Source organism: Talpa occidentalis, unplaced genomic scaffold (assembly GCF_014898055.3).
Source record: "Talpa occidentalis isolate TD23 unplaced genomic scaffold, MPIMG_talOcc4v2.1 talOcc4.14, whole genome shotgun sequence".
NCBI lineage: Eukaryota > Metazoa > Chordata > Mammalia > Eulipotyphla > Talpidae > Talpa > Talpa occidentalis.
In genome coordinates this window covers 1,265,214-1,276,063 of record NW_023601433.1, presented here as the reverse complement: position 1 = coordinate 1,276,063, position 10,850 = coordinate 1,265,214, and the positions used below count along the sequence as shown (strand labels likewise).

The 10,850-nt window shown below is 65.4% G+C and overlaps 1 protein-coding gene across 2 annotated transcripts in view; it reads left to right on the top strand.

Annotated features, from left to right (window-relative positions):
- The first annotated feature begins 2,470 nt into the window (after positions 1–2,470).
- ZNF592 (zinc finger protein 592) overlaps positions 2,471–10,850 on the top strand; it is a 32,829-nt gene continuing 24,449 nt past the window's right edge. The window contains exon 1 of one of the 2 annotated variants that reach the window (XM_037509935.2): positions 2,471–2,496. The gene's annotated coding sequence lies outside the window, so the exon portion shown is untranslated. Of the gene's footprint in view, positions 2,497–6,339; positions 6,358–10,850 lie in introns of those variants that run through there. The other variant, XM_054694712.1, reaches the window with a different exon arrangement.

The window sequence follows — 10,850 nt, the reverse complement described above, 5'->3', positions numbered from 1 at the left end:
GGGCCTCCCTGGTGGCGCAGGCAGTGAAGCGCCGCACCGTGAAGCTGTCCACAGCCTCGTCAGCGCGGGCTCCTTCCCGGCCGGCTGCGGAGCTACCCACATGGCGCAGCAGACCTCTCCTGTCTCCCCGCTGCTCCCCTCAGCAGTGTGTTTCAGTCAATCTGCCTGTTGTGCTCCCCACTCTGTCTGTGGTGAGTCCTCTCACCCTCCCACGCATCTGGCCTGTACCCTGGTTCTTGTATAAATAAATAAATCTTTAAAAAAATAAAGCAAGAAAAAAAGAACAGAAATACTGTATGATCTCACTATCTGTAGGCTCTTAAAATGCCAAACTCAAAGAAAGTTGCAGGAAAGGAAATATTTGCAAAGCCCCGGTTGATGGTGTCCATTTCTTTTTCTTTCACTTTCGACCTTTGCCACTTTGTTCTGACACTCTGCTGCGTTCAGAATGAATATTCTAGTAACTAATAAGCAGAGAAGCAAGGGCCAATTCTCACTCTGCTTACAGCTAGAAGGTAAAAACTGAGGCCTACCTCATTGCTCTGAGTAAACCAAGTGTCCAAGTCTCCCGAAGGAAGGGCTGAGACCTGGAGCCTCATGAAGAGGGAAACAGTCTGAAATGCACCCTTCAGGGGCTCTTCCTGGCCTGCGACTTACAAAGGGTTCAGCCTGGCCTTCGGGGCCATTGTCCTGTCTTCTCTCTCCAGACGGGCTCAGCAGCCCTCTGGCCACAGGGGTGGTGCTCCTGGGACCTCAGGCAGTGGCGCTCCCTTGCCTGGGCAGCCTCCCCACCTAGCCCCTCCGCTTGCCCAGGCCCCTCTGTCCCCCTGTTAGGGGGAAAAGGCAGTCCCAAAGCAAATTCCATACAGGCTTTGTGGACTCCACCCCCACCCCAGGTCAAAGCCAAAGACACTGGGAACTCCACATCCCATCCCCACCAAAGGGAAGGTGGCTGGGACCTGAGGGTGGGGTTAAGCAGCCAGGTGGATACAAAAGGCAGACACGTGGGCTTTGGGGTTCCCCCATTTTTGGCTCTCCGCCAGCTCCCAGCGTCCGGCCAGCTCTGAGAGTGACTTTGGGTTTCCAGGTCGTCGGATCGGGTAGGACGCATGAAAGACTTTATTTCCCTATTTTCTCCCTGAGTTGTCCATTTTCCTTATTTCTTTTTCTCTTGTAAATAAACCTTTTATGAACCCTTTTGCGTGTGTCTGTAGTAGAGTATTCATAAGTCCCTTTAAAGCGCGCGGGTGAGGACCCACAGCCAGGAACCCGTTTAACATCGGGGTTGCTCTATAACACCCCAAAGACCCATTTCCAGTCTCCCGATTCTCAACCTTTCTTTTGAATGCAATAAATATCTGCTTTAAAAAATACCTTCCTTAAAAACACTTTAAAATACCCCTTTCCTTGATCTCAAGGGAAATATTCATGTCCCGTAAAAATAAGAAAAGACAGAGCTCACAGAAAGCAAGTTTTTGACGGACGCATGACGGACACTCATGCACGTTTACGTGTTAAAAGCCGGTATTTCCTCATCCAATGATGCACTTTGTGATCACATGTATTCTCCAATGTTATTCATGCTCTGCATCATTATTCTTAATGATTACAAAACAACTCGTTTAATCATCCCATCGCACTCGGCGTTCTGCTTGTTTTCCCACAGGGCTCGGGATTCCGGGGAGCAGAAGCGGGGTGGGGGCCGGGCCGGGGCCCCACTCCCGAGAGGGCACGACGCGCGCCTTCTGGGAGCAGGAACCGGGGCCGGAGACGACTGGGAGAAAAGTTGGGGCACCCGCGGCTCCGGGGGCGCTGAGGGGTGCGGGGCTTGGGCTTGGGCGGGCTCGCACTGGCTTAGAAGCGGGGCCCGGGGCAGGCGCGGGGCGCCGGCGGGGTCGGGGCGCCCGCCTCCCACCTCAGAGCCGGGCTCGGGGCGCGCGCGCTGCCACGAGGAAAGAAACCCCCCCTGGGGCGCCCCGGACACCCCGAGGAGCGGCGCCCCTTCGAGCTCGCCTCCCGCCCCCGCGCTCCCCTGCGAGGCCGCGCCCCGCCACTGCCCCGCCGCCCCCCGCGCCCCCCCGCGCCCGGCGTCCAGGTGGGTGGGCCGCGCCCCGGCTCCCGCCTCGCGGGGTCACGCGCCCGGGACGCCCCGCGGCTCCCCACCCGCCGCGCGGCCCCGCGCAGGCCCCGGCCCGGCCCCGCCGCGCCCCGGGGATCCCCAAACCCCCGCGCCCCGGGGCGCCCCGCGCCCGCCTCCTCCCGGGCGCCCGGGGCTCGCGCGCCGAGGCGGCTGGACGGGCGGGGCGGGCGGGGCGGGCGGGGCGGGAGGGCGCGGGGGCCGCCCCGGGCCGCCCAGGCCCCGCCGCCTTCCGCCGCCGCCGCCCGCCCCGCCCCGAGCCGGCCCCGCCCGCCGCCGCCGCCGCCATGTTGGGGCTCCCGCCGCCGGCGCTGGGGACGCGCGCGGCCCGGCCCAGGCCCCGCCGCCGCCGCCGCCAGGTAAGCGCCCCGCGGCCGGCCGGACCCCCGCGGGGCCGCCCCGCCCGCCCGCCCGCCCGCCCGCCCGGGCCCCGGCCCGGCCCCGCGCCCCCCGCCCCCCCCCCCCCGCCCCCCGGCGCCGCCGGCCCCGCCGCGCCGCCCCCGCGCCCCGCCGCCCCCGCGCGGCCGCCGCCCCCGCCCCGCCCGGCGCCGCCGCGCGCCCCGCGCCCGCCCCCGCGCCCCGGATAACGGTGCCGCGCGCCCCGCCGCCCCGGGGGCCGGCGCCGGCCTGGGCGGACCCCCGCGCCCCGCGCGCCGCCCGCCGCCCCCCGGGCCCTGCGGGCCGCCCGGGGTCGGGCCGGGGCCGGGGCCGGGCCCGCGGGCCTCCCCGCCGCCCCCGCCCCCGCCCCCGCCCCCGCCGCCCCGGGTGGCCGCGGCCCGGGCCCGACCGGGGCCTCCGGGCGCCGCGCGCACGTGGGGGAGGGGCCGGGCCGCGCCGCGGGCGCCCCGGAACCCCGAGGCGGAGGGGCCGCCCCCCGCTCCCAACTTTCTTCCTTTTTCTCGGGCGGCGGCCGCGCGGGCCCAGCCCCGCCGGGGGCGCCCCGGGGCCGTCGGGACGGGCGGGCGCGGGCTGGGCGCCGGGCGCCGGGCGGAGCCGCCTCTGCTCCGCGGCTCGGGCCGGGCCGGGCGGGCCGGGGCTCGGGGCGGGGGCTCGGGGCGGGGGCCGGGCCGGGCCGGGGGGGGGGGGCGGGGGCGCGCAGGTCCCCCCGCGGGCCGCGTCCGCTTCTCCCGCCGCGGGCGGCGCGCGTCCCGGCCGAAGTTCTCCGGGGGCCGGGGCCGGGGGCGGGAAGGCGGCGCCCCCGACGGGCACGCGCGCCCGAGAGCCCGTTCGGCGGCGAACGCGGGCAGCCGGGGCCGGCCGGGGTCCCCGAGCTCCCCGGGCCGCGCGCCCCGCGGACGGGAGCGGGAGGGGCCCGGGCCGGGCCGGCGTCTCCTGAACCGGCGCTGAGGGCAGTGGGGGGCGCGTCGCTTCCAGCTGCCGAGCGCCGGGAGGGCCGGGGGACCCGCGCCCCCGAGAGCCGAGGCCGGCCCGGGCCAGACCAGCGGGGCCCGAGGAAGTGGGCGGCCCCCCGGGGGGAGCGGGCGGGGCGCGGGGGTGCCGCGCGGGTCCCCAAGGCCTCCCGGCCGTCTGGACTGCGCCCCGCGGCCCGTCGGGACCGGGAGGCGGCCTGCCGCGAGGAGCCGCGACATTGGCGTTTGGAGAGGCTCTGGCCTCGGGGATGGACTTTGGGATGAGCGGGCAGGGCCCCGCCGCTCCGAGGGGCCTAACCAGGGCGGGCGGGCGGGCGGGCGGGCGGGCGGCGGCCTTGGGGCCGGGGCGGGCATCCCCGAGGCGCCCCAGAGAAGCCGCGCCCCTTGGCCGCGCGGGAGCCCAGCGGGCAGGTGACTCCCCGCGCCGCCTCGTCTGCAGGCCCGCGCCCCCGAGCCCGCCCCCACCGCCCAGCGCTTACCTGCCTCCCTTGCGCCTCAGTTTCCTGTTGGGAGCAGCCTCACCTGTCCCCGTCATGGAGACTGGAAAGCACCTGCCGCCGGGTTCGGGTCCCAGCTCCCCGCGCCCTCGCTGCTCCCCCGCCACGGGCGGTCATTTCGCGTGAGGTGAAGTACAAGATTTGATTCTCGAATTTTGTGAGACTCTTTCCCGCGCCCGTGTCCGCCGGGCAGCCCGATGCCCCGGCCCGGAGGCGCGTCGCTCGCCCTGGTCCCCTCGTGAGGCGGCGCCGGGACTGGGCACGAAGCCGTCGCGGCCGCGGGCGGCGCCGTGTGTCGGGGGCGGGTGTCCAGGAGCCGGCGCTGCGTGTACTTAGGCGCAGCTCGAGAAGTAAGAGCTAAATCCTCAAGGGGGTGACTTGGTTCCCTTTTTTTTTTTTTTTTGTGGGACCCTCGCCGGCGGCCGGGATCGAACCGGCGCCGCAGAGGCTGCGGGCAGCTTCGCAGCCCAGCGCTCGACCGCTGCGCCCCGGGGAGGCCCAAGGAGGTGACTTTTGCACTGGGCTTTGGAGAAAGCACAGGAGTTGTCCAGGCGCCGGGCCTGGGCAGGGGATGCTCTAGCGGAGCCTGCGGGAAGGCTTGGGGTCCCGAGAGGCGCGGCCCGTGGGGTGGAGGCTGGCAAGCCGAGCTGGAGCTCTGGAAGGCAGGTCAAGAAGCTGAGATCTTAGCCTGTAAGCCACAGGGAACTGTCGTTGTCATTTCTCTTTTTTCAATATTATGTTCAGCATTGCTTCCCAGCACCATTTCAGGGGCCCGGGTTCACGCTTTTACCCCACCTCCCGGAATCAGACAGGACAAATACCTCTCCTGGTGGGTGCGGCGCGGCGGGTCGAGTGGAGACAGATGTCGTCCTGCAGCACCGCCAGGCTTCAGGATCTGGCTCTGTGTCCCAGACCCCAGATTCAGTTCTTCTGCAGTGTGCTCAGGGCTGGTTGGGTTCAGGTAGCCACAGGCACTAAGCAGACTGGGGAGGGGCTGTGCCTGACCTCGGGATCGTAACTACTCCCCATGGGAGGTGAAAGTGCAGGATGACGGAACTACCTTCTCCCCCACCCCTTCCAGCCCTGTCTTCGTCCCCTCCCTGCTTAGAACTGGGACCGACCAGCGACTTGCTCCTCAATTCCTGTTTGTTTGGTTTTTTTTTTAAGATTTATTTATTTATGCGTACAAGAGCTGGGGCACAGGCCAGAGGTGCGGGGAGGGTGAGAGGATTCACCGGAGACAGAGCAGGGGACAGAACAGGCCGATGGACTGAAATCCACTGCTGAGGGGAGCAGCGGGGAGACAGGAGAGGTCTGCTGCGCCCTGTGGGCAGCCCCCTGGCCGGCCCAGCTTCATAGTGTGGTGTGTAACCCCTTGCGCCATGAGGGAGGCCCCGGCCCAGCATACAGTCAGAGCGCGGGAGGGTGAATTGAAGTACACTGCTGTCTGCGCGCCATGTATCCTCCTCTGGTGGGATCGAACCGGCGCTGCAGCCGCGGGCAGCTTCGGCGCTCCTGCGCCACCTTGTTGTTTTTTTTAAGATTTATTTATGCATACAAGAGCTGGGGTACAGGCCAGAGGTATGGGGATGAGAGGACTCACCAGAGACAGAGTGGGGAGCGCCACGAGGGAGGCCCCAATTCCTGTTTGTTTTTCTGAGGCTTTGTGACAGAAAAGCCTCCTCCTTCCCTCCTTACTTTTAATAGTGTTTCCTCAAACTGTGCAGTGAGGTCAGCAGTGACTACTCATTGATAGAATGAGTTGTTCTTTGGGTGGGATTCCGTATTGGTGAAACCTAAGAAGAGAAATAATTTTCAGAAACAGGATATTGCAAAGGGGTGTTCCCGGAGCTGGGCTGCTGGAGAGGTTTGCAGATGGCAGAGGTCGGTGTGGGTCACTCTGTGGCTAAGGGGTGGTGTGAGTGGATCACTGGGCATTGTTCTGGGAGCAGAGGGCTGGGGAGCCGTGGTTGCACTTGAAGGAGAGAGGGTTGAGGATCTTGTCCTTCCTGCCCTCCGCAGACAGGAGAGAGACGATGTCCACCCTGCCTGCTGCTCTGCGGGACCTGGAGCTGCTGGGGTCTTGGGGAGGCCCAAGTCCCGTCTGCACTCTGCTCGTACAGCCCTGGGGAGAGGTGGACTCGCTCAAGTGTTTGAAGGAGTGATGCTCGCCTAGGTTAGCCTGGATGAACTGTGGGCTCACTATTTTCTTTTGAAAACTAACAAGAATTATACAAGCATGTTCATATAGAACATTCAGGAAACACAGACAAGGACACTGAGGAAACAGAACTCGTGAGTCCCACAACCTAAAGTGACGTCTTGACTAGACCTGTATCGCCAGCTCTGTGCTGTGAGTTTGTTTCCTCTGCTTTCCTGGACACGGGGGAGCTGGGGGGAGCCGAGAGAGTTGGGTGCTGAGCCCACGAGCCACGGCCTGGCCCCAGGGGCTGCTCAGCTCGCTCTTGGGGCTGGTCAGCCTCCCCCTGCAGCTCTGGGCGGGCAGCCGGGCCAGCCACTAGCTGGCTGCCTCGCAGGAGTGTCCTCGGGGACTCCGCACCCCTTCAGCCGACCACATGCTGCTTGTTGACAGAGGGACACGTGTGAGAGTGCGGGTACGTGTGTGACACAGCCGATCCCCAGTGGGATTCCTCGCAAAGCGAGTGCTCACTCTTTGCGTTGAGGTGAACAGAGTCGTGGCCCCAGCAGCGTGGTGGGCTCCCCGCTGTGGACTCTGAGACTTTGGGTAAGTCCTGGACTGTCTCTGTTTTGGGTTCCTAAGGGGTCGTGTCTAATGAGGCCTGCGGGCCCCTCCTGCCGCCCAGGTGGGTCCGCTGAACGGACGAGCCCCTGGCTGCCTTGTGCTGGGGTGTGCGTGGGGCAGACTTGCTGGAGCCCCCCCCCCCAAGAAATGTTTGGGTAGTTTAGAGGTGACATTAGGGGTCTGTCTTAAAAGTAAACCCACACAGGCTCCGAGAAGCCAGGCTCCCCCTTGGGGCAGACGGCCCTCCGCGCTTCCCCAGGATTTCCTCCCCTTTGCCTGGAGGGGGGGTGCGGGGGCTTCTTTTGCCGTATCTTCCCCTGTCTTTAGAGTATCCTGTAGTTCATGTATCTGCTCTGCAAAAGCACACAGATAACAGGTAAATCTAGTTTCATTTTGGAGATAAGCATCCGCAGCCTAATGCGAGACCTCACACTGCCCGGAGCAGCCCTGTCACTCTGGGCACAGGCTGGTGTGGGAGCCGGCGGCCCCCCAGCTGCTCTTGGGGCCCTGCCACAGGTCAAGGCGACTGGACTCCCGGCTGGGCTGGGCCCTGGTCTGGAGCCTGGGCTGCACCCAGGGAGCCGATGGCGGCATGTGTCTGGCCTCTGGCTTCATGGCGGTACTTCATGGTGCGCTCCTCGGGCGTGGCCTGGCACAGCGCCCCTGTGTGCCCCCTCTGCCTCCCTGGGACTGTCCCCTTCCTGGGGGCCGGGGGCCTACTCCTTCCCCATGTTCACCTGGGCACGGGCGTGATCTGCCCTGGCAGCAGGGGCCGCGCTGACCCGGCGGATGGGCTTGGGCGCCACCTCCACCCCCAGTTTGCTGCAGCTCCCAGCTTTCTGCTCTTTTCTGCCAATTCCGTTTCTGAAGTTGGCGCTTTTCCTTCAGACGGCCCTGGGCAGAGGTGAACAGAGAGGCTCCGCAAGGTGCCCCAGGTAACTGAGTCTGCAGGGGCCGCCAGGGCCTACCCCAGTGGCTGCAGCCTCCGGCCTTTCCAGAGGAGGAGGGAGCCCAGGGTGGGCAGCGGGCCGTGCGGGAGGTGCTGCTGGGGCCTGGTCCAGCCGGGGCCCTGGTCCTTGTGGGCAGGGGCCGCTCTGCTTCAGCCTGTTGGACTCCAGACCAGAAGCAACTGGCTGCGGCAGGAGGCACGGCTTCCCCCTCACACCTCGGCGGCCTGCTGGCTGTCACCAGGGCCGGTCAGCCTGCCTGGCCGTCACCGCAACACTCCCCGCATGTCTGACCGTCTGTCAGCCGGGCATTCTTTGATGAGCCCCCCACGGTTGCTGGGGAGAGGCCGCCCCTGTGCCCCACCCGGGTGGGTGCTCCGAGGGGCCAGAAGGGATCAGAGAGCTGAGCCTGGCCCTGAACAGGCCCCGTGAAAGCAATTAGGGAGCAGTTGCTTCCAGACCAGAAGTGTCTTGGGGCCTTTCTGGGGTGGCGGCTCCTTCACGCAGGTCACCCCTCCGAGGTGGCTGGGGTTACCTCTGGGGAGCATTCTCTGGTACCCGACCTGGATTGAATGGCCGTGTGGGAGGAGGGAGGGGTCTCATCTTTCACGGCTCTGCTGTCTCCCGCGCCCCGCCTGGAGGCTCCCGCAGCTTCCCTGGGAAGTGGCCGCCTGTCTCCAGTGGGCACCCGTGGCCTCGGTCCACCGCTGCCACGCCCGTCCTCGAGTCTGAGGCTTCCGCACTTGCACGTAGAGGCCCCTTCTACACTGTTCTCCCCCAGAGAGGCCGACTCCTGTTCATCACCAAGAGTAGCTTTAATTACCGGGCATTCATCAGGCCAAGCGGAAGGCTGGGACCCGCAGGCACTTGGGGGAAGGTGTCCGAAGGGTCCTCTCCTGCACGGCGGGTGAGAGGGCGCCGCCCCTCCTCGCTGCCCGGGGCTGCCCTGTGGTCCTGCTGGCTGCAGCCAGGGGTGTCGCGGGTCAGGACTGGGCGGGGGGTCTTCGTGGCTGAGGTGGCATTTGAGCTGTGTCTTAAGTGGTTGGGAAGATTGTTCTTTGCTTCACTTAAAATATAATAGGGGGCCTCCCCGGGGCGCAGCGGGTTGAGCGCCGCGCTGTGAAGCTGTCCCAGCCTCTGCAGCCAGGGTTCGATTCCCGGCCGGCCAGTGAGGGTCCCAGGTGGCGCGCAGACTCTCCTGCCTCGCCCGCTGCTCCCCTCAGCAGTGTTTTCGGTCCGTCTGCCTGCTCTGCTCCCCGCTCTGTCTCTGGTGAATCCTCTCACCCTCCCGCGCCTCTGACCTGTACCCCAGTTCTTGTATGAATAAATAAAATCTTTAAAATATAATAACCAGTCAGTTTAGAAAGTGTTGGAACATTCAAGAGGAAAACAAGTCCCTCATGACAGGGCCGAAGTGTCTGGAGAGGCAAGTCCCCTCCAAGGGAGAGTCAGCCGAGCCTCTGCCCAGCCCTTCCACCTGCGAGGAGTCGGCCCCTATCTCCGGCAACCCCCTGCTCTGGCTTGGGCTTCTCGAATGCACCTTCCTGCGTCTGCACCTTCGTTGTGCAGAAGGACCTGCGACCCTTCTTCCCCACGCGCAGCAGGAGCTCTGGCTTTGGAAGGGGGATGCGCGCGCCTGCGCTCTGCTTCAGCTCAGGCCCTGCAGAAGGGCGGTGTGAGCCCGCGGGCTTGGGTCTGGCATCCCCTGGCGGGACCGTTGAGCTCCGTGGGGCAGGGCCTGGTCTGTTTGGGTCTGGTGGTGCCCATAGTGGCCAGTTCAGGCCTTGTACACAGCAGGCGTGCCCAGCTACTACTGCAGGCCGGTGGGCTTGTGCGTGTGGGCTGGGGAGGGACAGGGTGGTCAGAGGCCCCAGGGCAGGAGGGTGGACGAGGTGGGGAGGAGGGCGGGAGGCTCTCAGCAGGGGCGGGCCCTGGGCACATGGCTCAGGCTGCTCTGGTCTCCCCTCCCCGCAGTGCTGGTGCTTGGAAGCAGGGAAAGGGGCGGCTGTATCGGGACAGAAAATGTGCAGATTGCCTGGCCTGGAGCCCACGGCCTCTCCCTACCGTGGCGGGGGTGGGCACGAGGTAGCAGCTGGAGGCGCCCGGCACTCAGCGGTGAGTGGTGTGGCGAGGTGGTGTTGGGAGATGGGTCTCAGGTGACCATGTGGGGAGAGGTGGCGGCACCTCAGGAAGGGCACGCATGGGGGAGCAGAAGGGGTGTCAGTGGCTTCAAGTGAGCCTTGGAAGCGGGTCCAGGTAGGAGAAAGGGGAGGAAGGAGCCCCTGAGGCTTGTGGGGGGCCTGCCCTCCTCTGCGCCCGCCGGGTCAGCGTCCAGAAGCCGCATCATGCACCTTTCAGCTTCGTCTGTCCCCGCAGTTTATTTTATTTTTTTGTCCCCCCAGTTTTATCTGTGGCTCGGTACAAACCGTCCGACTCACAAACCCATTTGGATTGGACGAGTTGACTGGAAATACTTATTTCTAAAAGGTTTCTGTTTCATTAAACTTCTAGCGTGTTTTTAAAAAGGCTTTGCCAAGATTAGATCAGCGGAGAAGCGATTCTGGTATAATCAGCTTCTTATGACTTCTTGGTACAGTTGGGTATTGAGGCTGGCGGTGCCGGTGTAGCCGTTAATTCCTAGAAAAATATTTGGGAGCCTGTGATGTGCCAACCACTGTTCTGGGCACTCTTGGTACAGGGGACAAAATAAGCGGAGACCCCCCTCCATGGCTCACTCTCTAGCTGGTGGCCGCGGAGCAGGGGCAGAGGGCTGGGGAGTGCCAGGCGGGAGAACGGGCGAGGCCTGGGGCGAGGGGTCCGGCGGGGAGGCCGACTTTCTCCTAAATGCAGAGCTCGAGGCGGGAGCAGAGCCGGAAGGGGGGGCTGCGGCGCTGGGAGGGTCCAGCGGGGTAGGGCCGACGTCAGAGCCTCATGTTTCCAGGCGTCTGGGCTCCGGGCCCTGACAGCCCTGGTCTCGCGGCGGCTCGAGCAGGGTCTCCGCCAGGGCTCCCGGGCTCGTCTGAAAGCGCCTGTGGCTGCCCCTGACTTGTGTTGGGGCCTCCGACCCGGCGTGGGACCTGACCCGGCTCCCCATCCCGCTCGGGGAGTGTGAGGAGTGGGCGCCGGAGGCAGGGC